Source organism: Prosopis cineraria, unplaced genomic scaffold, assembly GCF_029017545.1.
Source record: "Prosopis cineraria cultivar Desert tree isolate PC_DT_omini unplaced genomic scaffold, ASM2901754v1 PC6, whole genome shotgun sequence".
NCBI lineage: Eukaryota > Viridiplantae > Streptophyta > Magnoliopsida > Fabales > Fabaceae > Prosopis > Prosopis cineraria.
The window spans coordinates 36,165,679-36,177,890 of NW_026555337.1; the positions used below are offsets into that span (position 1 = coordinate 36,165,679).

The following is a 12,212-nucleotide window of genomic DNA, read 5'->3' on the forward strand; positions in this document are numbered from 1 at the left end:
ATGGAACCAATATTCAAAGAGAAATTGGCCATTTAATGGAAAAATGTTGGCCAATCATCCTCAACATGCGGCTTCAAAACTTCTTATTGCCAATGGACATTTTTTTTAACTTCTTGATCTTAATGAAATTACCAAAATGCCTTTAAAAAATAATAAAATAAATAAAAATCTGAAGCTCAAAATAATGCATGCATAATAAGGCTACTTCTCTCCCTCTCCTTCTCAATTCTATCGGATTTCTCTAGAATCAGTGATAGAGCCCAATCTTCGAACCTTCTTCCTTTTCCTCTTGATTCTTCTGTCGCTGGCAACCATGGAGGTGCTGTTCGCCGCTATGGTGGTTCCTTGAGGTCACGATTTTATTCTTCCTTCCTTGTCTTGCATCATCCTGTTCATTCTTTGATTTATCTTCTTCATTTCTGTTTGCGTCACTGGCAGTGCTTTAGGAGTTACGTTGCCAAAACTAGGTCTCTCTCGCAAGATCTTCTTCTTGGATCACTGCTGGAATCTTCCTCCTCTATCAGCCTCGCGTGGGTGCAGTAGACTCTTCTTCTTTCTCCTCTGTTCGAGTCGCTCGATTCTTCTTCCTCTGCTATGTTCAAGATGCCAGAATCTTCTTCTCCCTTAATTCTGCGTCGTTGCTGATCCAACGTGGTGATGGGTTTGAATTTTTCCCTCCCTCGACACTTTGTGTGTGAGTGTGTTTTTGTGGCTGGGATTGTAATTTTCCCTTGTTATTTGTTCTGCTCCTATATGGTGCCTGAGTTAGGGGGGGTTTTAAATCAAATGAAGATGGTTTGGTTTGATTTTTTTTTTCTTGAATTTAAGTTGATTCTTATTGTAGAATTTGATTGAAAAAATATAATAAATCTAAAAGTTAAATGGGATATGGTTGGGATGATATTTAAAAAGAAGAGTTTAGAATTAGATGCTATCAAGAATTGAGTTTAAAAATGTCAATTAGATATATATAAATTAGAGCTTTTATTAAAGAAAGCTGTTTGTTTTTTTGGTTTAGGTAATAGAGTTGTTAAAAGGAAATTGAAAAGTATTTAGAAAGAGTACATTATTATTTTGGAAGCTTATCAAGTAAGTTAATAATGTGCCAATCAATTTATATATTAGAAAATATCTTTTATTAAAATATTGTTTTTAATAACTTATAGATATTTATATATATTTCTCTTGTATTAGCTACTTTTATTAATTAAATTGTTTTATTTCTTGAAGTTATGACTTATACTTTTTACATTGATGAAAGTGCGTTTATAAATTTTAGTAGTCCTTTATTTGATAAAGCCAAATATGAAAACTGTGAATAATTTATAAGATATTAGTTATGAATTTTCATATTTGAAAATATTGATGTTTTTATATGTTTCATGTGAGTTTGATATTAAGAAAAAAATTATATTTTGAAAATGATGATTTTCTCGCATGTTTAAAAGTGAATTTAAAAAGGGACTATATATAGAATATTGGTTGCTAACGGTAGTTTTGTTAGCTCTTGTCGTGCCATGGTAAATGACTAGCTAGTTTGATTTTCATGAGCCCTATTCTTATGCCTATTATTCATGAATCTCATACCTACTTCTGTTTTATAATTTCAATTACATTTGGTTAGTTATCCTCGTGGACTGTATATTCACATCTATTTCATGGCTTTGACCATGTATGATTAATTATCCTCATAGACTGTGTCCACTTCTGTCTTTGTGACATAAGCCATTTTTAGTTATTTACTCTCGTGGACTGTATGTCTGCGTTTGTTAATTGTTCTAATAAGTCCTTAAAGATATAATTTTAATTATTTAGTGATTTCATATCCATTGGTTTAAATTACTAAATATTACTACATTTATCTATTTTATTTATTTATTTTCTTGAGATCAAGTGATAAGGATATTTGATATTATAAATTTAATGATTTTAAATTTTATTTAAGATTATATAGAATCCTTTAAGTTTAAAGTTTATGAAATATTTTATATAATTTTTTATTTCTTTAATTTATATAATTATTGTCACTTGTTCATTTTATCATTTTAAATTTTATTAACATTGGGACGTTATTTACTAGAAAGCATTTGTTTGATCTAAAATAGTATAATTGATGTTGTATATCCTGCTAATCTTTGAAGGGCATATTGCTAGATTAATTAAAAGATCTTTTAAGGATACCTTCTTTTATGTAAGTATTTAAGTATGGGTTATATTTAAATTTATAACTAATTGCTGCACGTTAACTATAGATAGGATTATGATTTGAAATCTATTTGTTTGTTTGTTGTGGAGGAGTTCATCTATTTAAGTATGGGTAAATGATAAATTGGTTTTTAAAGTATAGGTCGAAAAACTTAAGGGACTTTAAAATCACTTTAATATAATGTTTTATTTTAACTTTTAAAAATAGTATAATCTGACTTTTATCGTTAATAAAAGTTAACATTAATTATTAGTTTATAAAAAAAGGATAAAAAAAAACCTTAAAAGTTATGAAAAAGGACAAAAAAAAATACAATAAAAGATTCAAAAATTAAATATAATAATACCATGAAAAATTATAAAAAAAAAGACCAAGAAAATTTCATTGATTCTTTTTTTGTAATTTTTAAGGTCATTTTATAGTCAATTAACAGCCAAAATTAACTTTTATTAACAGCAAGAGATTGCATTGTTTTCAAAAATTAAAAAAAATTGTATCAAAAATAAGTTTAGAGTTCTAGATACTCATAAACAGGGCCAATTTGCTTTTTAATACCCAATAAAACAGAAAAAGAAACAAACAGGTAGAAAATGGAGTCTTGTGACTTTGATGCTAGCAAGAAAGAAGATGAACACCAGCGAAGATGTGAGCAAAGGAGATTGAAGAAGCGATCATCAGAATCGATGGAGGAACTGACATTGTTCGTCACTCGAAGGAAGTAAGTAATCAGATTCAGGCTTTATTGCTGGAATCTGATTCCCTAGAGAATTTAATTCAAGAGTACCAATCATGTTTGCATGAGGAATTCTTTTCTAATTTATCACAGGAAGTCCAAAAATAACAATCAAAGTTCAATTATTTTTAACAAAATGTCTGTTTATCTGTGTTGTACAACAGCAAAAATTGTACATCAAAATGTCTGTAAGTAACAAACTTGGTTTTATTGAATTAACATCAAAATGTATATCAGGTTTGGATAATTTCATGTTGGTTTTGACTTTTATAGTAAAACAAGTACCAATATGAAAGTTTGCATCAAATTTTATGTTTGATATACAAAAAATCAGCAACTATATCTCACTTGAAATTTACAAGATAAAGTTACTAATAACTCATGTTGAATTTCAACTGTCAAAGTCACATTTATTTTGATGTAAATGAACATGTTACTGTGAAAAAAAGAGGACATTTCATTGAAAATTAATGGACTTTTCTTGTTTAGACAAGAGCTTCTATCAATAACTTCAGCACCACACCACATAAGTTTTCTCAGAATCTACAGCATGATATTTGCTTCAGTTTCGAATTGGACAATGGAATCCAAATCTGTCATGATATGATCTTGTTCATATGATGAGAGTGCTCTTCGGCAACAACCATCTCCTGCTTGAGATATGGATCATTACTTCCACAATCTGTCCACCAGCATAGTGAATGATTGTGTAATGAGGAATCAACAGACTTGGGGGCAGATTCGGCCATCGCAGTAGAAACCAAAGAAGAGAGGCGATCATGTGTTCATTTTTTAGATTAGAGGTTATTGAGTCTTTTGAGCTTCAAAATTAATTGCAGATGAGGCCCAAGGCCTACAGAATATTTTCATGGAGAAATTACACTGCAGGCCCTGAAAATGAAAAGATTGTGATTTTGGCTCAAAAAAATCTGAAAATGTGCCACAGGCCCAAGGGCCCTTGTTGTAATATTTCTTGAAAGCGAAAGTATAATTTTATCCTTGTGTGTAATACAATATTTATGGATGTATAACACAATGTTCATGGATTCTCAAAACAAAATTCACGCATATTCAATCGATTAATAGGTTTAACAAAATGTATAAATTACATAAATAATGTACAACATAATGTTCATGAATTTTTAACTAAATGTTTACGCGTGTCAAGTTAATTAAGGGTAAAATTATACTTTCACCTAAAAAAAAATTACAACAAGGAAAGGAATGTGGTGCGTTTTCAAATGTTTTTGAGCTTGTAGTGCATTTGTTTTCCTTTTTCAAGGCCCGTTGTGCGATTTCCCCTACTTTCATATCATGTTGTGTCATAAACGTAATTATTTTCAATTTGAGGATCCTAGGTGCAGTTCTCCCTATAGACAAAACTTCTTTAAAAAAAAAAACAGAATTAGAAATCAAACTCGTCTCTTAATTAACACTAAATTGGTTGAATCGCGGGTTTATTTCTTCTAATTCAAAGCTTAATTAAAATTAAAAATTTTATTTGGGTAAGATTAGTTGTAAATTAAATAAAATTAAAAAATCAAATTAAAATATTTAAATAAAATTGAACAAGTAAAATATTGCTTTTGTACCACCGGATACTTGGATCAGGATGGTTAATGTAGCTTAAACAAAGTTTCAAGTTTGACTCTTGAAATGCAACAGCAATTAAATTCTTGATAGAAAGTGCTGCAAGTTGCCAACCTAATTAATTTAAATAAAAAAACTTAGAAGAGAAAAATAGCTTTTTGGGACACAGACACTATTGTCGGCAGAAAAAAAAAAAAGAAAGAAAGAAAAAAGACACAGACACTATTTGCTGCCGATCATATGGGAGGCGCTTTTTTTTTTTTACCTTCAAAAGGAGGAAGTTGATATAGTAAAAAAATATGATTTCTTTGAAGCACATTCATCATGTTCCATAATTACTTTAGGGACATAATTATCGTCATGATTTTTTAATTCCCACTTTGTGTTATTAAAATAATAATTAGATCTTAATTAGGTGTGAAACAGTGATTAAGATCCCGTAGATAATGGAAACAACAAACCAGATTAGGCCCACATTATGTCATGCCTTAAATAGTGCGAACGCATTTAATCATTAATGTTAATATGATATTTTTCTTTTTTTAATTGTATTTGAACTATTTGCCATTTTATCAAAAATAATTTTTTTATCAAGTGTTAATTTGATATTTTGTGTTATCATTATCAAACTCATGAGTTTAACTACACTCATGATAATGATATAAACTCAAGTCGTAAATTTACGAGTTTACTCCTATTAATAAATAACTATTAAAAATATAAAATTAAATAATTAAAATATAAAATATAATCTTAATTTAAGTTAAATATATTTTAAATTTAAATATAAATTATTAAAATAAATTCATTTATATTAATAAATTATTATACTCAACATCAAAATTTAAAAAATCAGGCAACTTATTGTTTGTATTTTTTGTTTTTTATTAATATTAGTTTTTATTCTTTTTTTTTAACTAAGTCCTATTACTTCTATGATTCGAGTTTTACATAATGTATACCTAACTCACTCAACACGATAAAACATTAGCTTGAATTTATAAAAAAGTTGACATGATTTTGTAAACTAAACTGTAAAAATAATAAATTTAAAGAATCAACTTGTGAGTTTAACTAAATTTATATTTAATTTAAATTTATAAGCAAATTAATATGATTTTATAAACTGCAAACATAAAATAATAAATTTAAAAAGTTAACTCAAAATTTTGATAGTAATGATCATTTAAATGATTATGGAACTTGAAACATATAATCTATTGTTATTATTAATATAATAGTATAACTTTAAATGCAGACATACGTGAAAAAAAATTTTCCCTTAAAAAAATTGCAGCACTAGTCATGGTCAAAATATGCAGCTCCAATTACGTATGCTACTTGTCTCGTATCACGAAGGAACACAGAAAATTACATCAATAATATTTTCACATTTATTTTATTTTTAAATAACAATGAATTTTAATTTTTAAAAATAAGAATATAAAATTATTTTTAGTCTATATATACCCAAGTTTTTTTATTTATTCTTAATTAACTTTTAGACTTACAAATTATAGTTTGAGTCAACTAAATGAGATCCCAGGCAAGCTTTTAAAGATTATGTTCAAGTTAAATCTATCTATTAAAGTTTCAAAAGTTTCCTCAACAAATACATTAATTAGAAAATGTTGTTTAAATAATAAAAAAACTTATATACTTAATATTATATACTTAATATACTTATTTTTAATTAAATTTAGACATGTGATTCTTTTATAGATTATACATTCTATAGCAGATTATTGTTATTAATATTATTAACACATTAAAGTCCACTTGTTTTAATTTGATTGAATAATAATGTATTAAATATGTAAGACAGGGTACATAAGTCGTATCCCTCAAATAATTATGACTGTATTTAGTCACGACAATCAAGTTCCGTTTAGATACTAAGAAATATGAAAGCATATTATAATATTTAAGGAAAAAAATTAAATACCTTAAACAACATGTATGCCTTGTATGAAGATCCATAGGATGTCTTGCAGTAAAAATAAAATAAAATAAAAGGAGTACATAATTGGCATATAATAACAATAGACTTAAGGCTAATTAAAATTAAGTTGGGAGAAAAATACAAGCCTATCACATTGGTGGGTTCAAACCTTTTTATTATTGATATAATAATACGGGGATGAGAAACTTCGTAATCATTCTTCAAATTGTGAAGCAAACCTCAACCTTAATGCTTAATCAAGTTATCTTTAAAATATTTTTTTAACAAAAAATGGTAATTTTTTGAAGTGAGAATATATTGAAAATGATAGTAAAATCTCAAAAGATTAATTTAATAATTACTGGGTTCTTGAATTTTTTTAAGATGTAAATATTAATTTTTACATTTGCAAACAAAAAATTTAATTATAATATTGGTATCTTCCTGTTATGCAAGTGGTTTAAATACCTGTTTTCATATCATTAATTAATAAGGCAGTTGTCAGTTTTACAATGAATGTTATTTTGTTGGGCTCATTCTCTGGTGGAAAATTATATCAGACTTGTACAAGGGTTTTAATAAGATAGTTATAAATTAAGAGTTATATTTGGAACTTAAATGTTTTATTTGTAACTGAAACTCTTAAATTTACAATTATTTAAATTAATATTATTTTTTAAAAAAATTCTTCAAAAAGCTAATTGTTATTAATTTATTCTCTTATCATTTTATTATCATACATTCTTTCAAAGATGTTTCTAAAAAATACCATTGCATTTTTGTAAAACATAATTTTGGGACAGAATATATTGTATATTAATTATCAGGAAAGGGAAATAGACAAAAGAATTAAGGTAGAGAAAAAGGGCTGAGAGAATTAGAGAAAAATAGATATTAAGAAAGAGACAAAATTATAGTAATTTTTATTTATTTAAAGACATGTAGTAAATGAATTAAGATTATATTTATTAGCCTTAATCTAACCCTAGAATTAAACAATAATATTATAGAAATTCTAAAATTAAAAAGGTAACCATAATTGTTGGAAGATAACAATAACTTGAAAATTACTATAATTAAATAAAAATTTAATTAATATTCAATTCTTCTAAATAATCTTCACATTTTTTAAAATAATCATTTATTCTTTTCCTTCAATAATATAAGTCACGTAGTTATTTATTACAATAACTTAATTATTATTTTTCATTCACGTATAAATAATATTAAGGAAAATTTTAAATAGGAAAGGACTTAACTTACTTAATCTTATATACTTTATATTTTTTATCTAAAAAAATAAAGACAATTATTTTTTTAATGTATTAATAGTATTAATAATAAGAATTTATTATCGAACAAATAATACATGAAAATATACTCCCTCCATTTAAAAATATAAGATATTTTAATCAAATCTTACACTCAATAAAATAGTTACTTACTTTCAAATTAACCCTATCTTTTATATTCATCCCTATTAAATACCCTATAATAAATATAAAATCATTATTAATAGTGACACTTTTAAAAAAAATATAATAATTATATCTCGAAAGACTAAAAATATTTTATATTTTATAATCTCCAACTTTTAAAAATATTTTATATTTTTAATAGAGAAAATATATATTTTAATATAATCAGAAATAAAAACCGAGGTTTTTTCTTTTAAATATAAGCATTTAAATTTAAATATAATATTAAAGCTTGACCGCGTTCAAATTTTCAAAAGCAATTTTGGGTGGGCCGAACCTTTCATCCACCTTCACATAACCAAACAGACACACACATTGTATTCTCTCTGAGAAGCCCGAAAAATAATAAATTTCCATTTCGTCTTTCCTCTCTCTCTCTAAAGTGAAAAATTCCTGCCTTTGTTTCTCAGTCTATCTGCCCAAAGGCCAACAACAGCATCTAAACCCAGTTTCTTCCTTACTTTCCATCCACAAATTCCTCAACAAAACCGTAATCCGAAAACTTCACGCATCCAAATTCGGCTTCAATTGCTCTGTCAGGGCCCAGAAACTTCATTTTTAGCTCCTTTTTTCACCACCTTCTGCCGCCGCCGTGTCGCCGTCGCCGCCTTTCTTCTCCGTTTGAGGATTCTTCTACCTTGAAGGTGAGTTTTTCTTCTAACCCTTTTCCAGGTCAAAGAGGAATTCTTGCTTCTTCTTCATCTTTTTTTTTTTTGGGCAACGAAATTGTTGCTTCTTCTATGTATTTTTTTTTATTGGGTAGAATGCTTCTTCTATGTATTGTTAGTATAGGGAGCTGTGTTTGACTAGTCTCTGATGTTCTTCTATTTTTGTCCTCTGAATTGAGCTTTGTTGTAATTTTTTTCTGTTAGAAGTGGGAATTATGTTGAATAAATGGAAATTTTGAATTCTACTTTGTGATCAGGGTCGATGGCTGAACTTGAAAACAACGTTGGGTTCTCCTCGGGGATGACGACGTTTTCGTTGTTCAATCGTTCACGAACAATGAACTCAAACTCACCCCCAACAGAATCGTTTCAGAAACCCTATCTTGAACCCACTCTTGATCGTTCTGGTTCTGGAAACAAATTTTACAATTCCATTGAATCAGTGAAGTCTGCGGGAAATTCGCTGAAAGGGAAAGTGAAGAAACTCTGTAGTTTCTTTGAATCTAGGAAAGATACATCAAAAAGCTACGATGAAGCTTCTCTTCCATCACCTAGTAAGTTAAAGCCCACAAAATCAATTGATTCTGATTCTGGCGTTTCTTCAAGTTTCAGCAATAGCTCTGGTATTAGACTACCCGGAACTGAGGATCGAATTGTGATATACTTCACTAGTCTGCGTGGAATTCGAAGGACTTATGAGGATTGCTATTCTGTTCGAATGATCTTCAGGGGATTCGGCGTGTGGGTGGATGAGAGAGACATATCAATGGATTCAGCATACAGGAAGGAGTTGCAGAGAGTGCTGGGACAGAAGAATGTGACTCTTCCACAAGTGTTCATTAGAGGGAATCATGTGGGAGGATTGATGTCATAAACAATCTCTTTGAAGTTGGAGAATTGGCCAAGATCCTCGAAGGATTCCCGAAGAGGAAACCCGGGTTAATGTGTGAGAGCTGTGGAGATGTGAGGTTTGTGCCTTGCATGAATTGCAGTGGAAGCAGGAAAATCTTTGATGAAGATGAAGGGATTCTCAAGAGATGCATGGAATGCAATGAGAATGGACTGATTCGCTGTCCAGATTGCGGTTCTTGACCTCGCTTTCAGAACATGACACTGAACACAAACATGTAGACAATTTAGTGTCGGATTTGGATGTTCTCTGAACAATGCTAACTGCTCCTGTCTGAATTCCAGTCTGTTTGCTCGATCCGGAACTAGGAGATGGGCTTGATTCAACGGCTAACGAACGTAATGTGCTGCACAATTACTGGGTTAAAGATGAAGCCAACAGATGAAATTTCATACAGGAGAGGGTCAGTGTGTGGTTTCTGACAAAAGTCAGTCCCATTGGTGGTGTTCATGTGTCTGTTCTGTGATATATCAGTTTAAGTGTTAGTTCAGTTCTTCATAGTTTAGTATGAATTTTGGTTGCTGAGAGATAAATAATCAGCAAAGGAGTTCATTGTGGGTAATGAACTTGTGATTCAAATTCTCTTTGAATTTGTGGTTGTGTTTTTGGAATCTGTGTCACGAGCTGATGGGATTCAGCTCAATGAAAAAAGCGAGAGTTTGGGTTTGAGTATGTGTGTGATTGTAATTCACAGGGAGGAGAGGGTTTCTCTTTCGAAGCAGTGTATATATTTAGATTCCTATGGGAAGGATTTGTAGACTCTGGCCATTGTCCATTGTCCATTCAGAAATTTATAATGAGAATGGGTTTCTATTGTACCTTTCTGTTCTTACATGAAAAGCTCCAAACTTAACTTTAATGCCTTTTGATTGGTAAAAAAGTGTTTTCTAAAAAGATGAGAAATTTACTTGTCATATTTTCATTTTAGGTGCATCTTCAATTCTTTTTAGAAAACACTTTTTTGTGTATCAAATATTTATAGGTTTAAAGTGTAAAAGTATTTAAAAAATTTCTTTAGAATATTCTGGTATTGTTAAATTAATAATAGTATATAAGTATTCATTAATTTTATAAAAAAAATTAATTTTTTCCAATCTGTTAAAATAACCTAAGTTTTAATGATAAAATTTAATGGATTGGGAAAAGTTTGGCATCTTTTATAAAATTAATGGATATTCATAGATAGTGATAATTCAAGGATAAAAAAGCTTTCGAAGAAGAAGTAAGCTTATGGGTATTTTAATATCTTAATCTTATATTATAAAATCCTCATAATTTCTAAAGTAATGTGCTTTTAAAATATTATTGGTGCTTATACCAGTTATAACCTTCCTTTTGCTCTTGATATTACTAAAGATGTTGTAAACTTATAATTTTTTTTTTTTTGCCAGCTTTTAAACTCGTAATTTGGGAAAAAATAGGAGAGTTCCTATGTATTATCATGCACAATCTTAGGTATGGCTTATGAATATACCATGACAAGAATAAGATTAATGTTACATTAATCACATGAAGCTAGTATGTTCTATTGACAATCAACTCTTTAAAAATTATAAGGTATTGTTTATTAAATGCATTAAGATACTGATTAAAGATTATAATCAAAACAGTCGTTGAATCCGTTATAAACAAAACATTTTATAAAATGATTAAAATACTGGTTTAATGGTTTTAGCAAATAAACTGGCCTAGATTACATATTATGAAAAATATCATTCATCATGAAAAATTTTATTCTTGGGTTTTGGTTTTTTTTTTTTTTTGTCAACAATTCTTGATTGATTTGATATCTCTTCATAGAGTTTAAGCGCGTGGTATCACAATTTGTGACGTGAAATTACACATGTACTTAACCTTGCTCAACTCGTTTCACTAGTAATTTGAATGCTTTTTTTTTTTTTCCATGATCCAAACTATTACCTCCATTTAAATAATATAAGTATCTTTCTTTCAAGTTGTATGTTTCAGTATGTAAGTATTTTACGGAATTTTAAGAGCAATTAGCACCTCTCCACCTAAAAATTACAATAGGAGACTAGGAGTATATTAAATTACTTGTCTTTCATCAAAAACAAATAATAATATTGATTTATTCCGTAAAATGTCTTTTACACTGAAACATCTTATATTAAAAATGGAGTATTTTGAATTTTGTTTTTACTATTTTCTCTCATAAGATGTCTTGCCAACTTTTTCTTTCATATAATCATTACAAATTTGTCTTTTTCTTCCATGCAGACAAATTTATTTAATATTCATCTTTGTCCTCTCTATGATAATTATAAATTTTACGTTTGTTACTGAATTCTATTCAATGTAATACTTCATTTGCATCCCTTACTAGTCACATTAAAATAAGAGAAAATTCATAATCGGGTAAAATGACAATTCAGTCCTAAACATTTCACCCCTAAACATTTAAAAATCATGGCAATCTTGCCGTAGCTGACTAAAATAAACTAAAACAATAACTCAAAATTAGAAAAAAGACTCAAAAAATCCTGGAAAAAGACTTGTAATTTTGGGGTCCTTTTTTATAATTCTATAATTAATTAATTATCAAAGTTAATAGTAAAGGAAAACTCATCATAGTTTTAAACTGTTTAGAGAAATTGCATAACAATGAGTTTAAAGATTGGATATTGTTTTATGCTTATAATTTAAGGGCTAAATTATTCTTATGCC

At 28.4% G+C, this 12,212-nt stretch overlaps 1 pseudogene; it reads left to right on the top strand.

The window, feature by feature from the left end:
• The first annotated feature begins 8,297 nt into the window (after nt 1-8,297).
• On the top strand, nt 8,298-10,345 carry LOC129314221 (uncharacterized protein At5g39865-like; annotated as a pseudogene).
• Nucleotides 10,346-12,212: the final 1,867 nt, after the last annotated feature.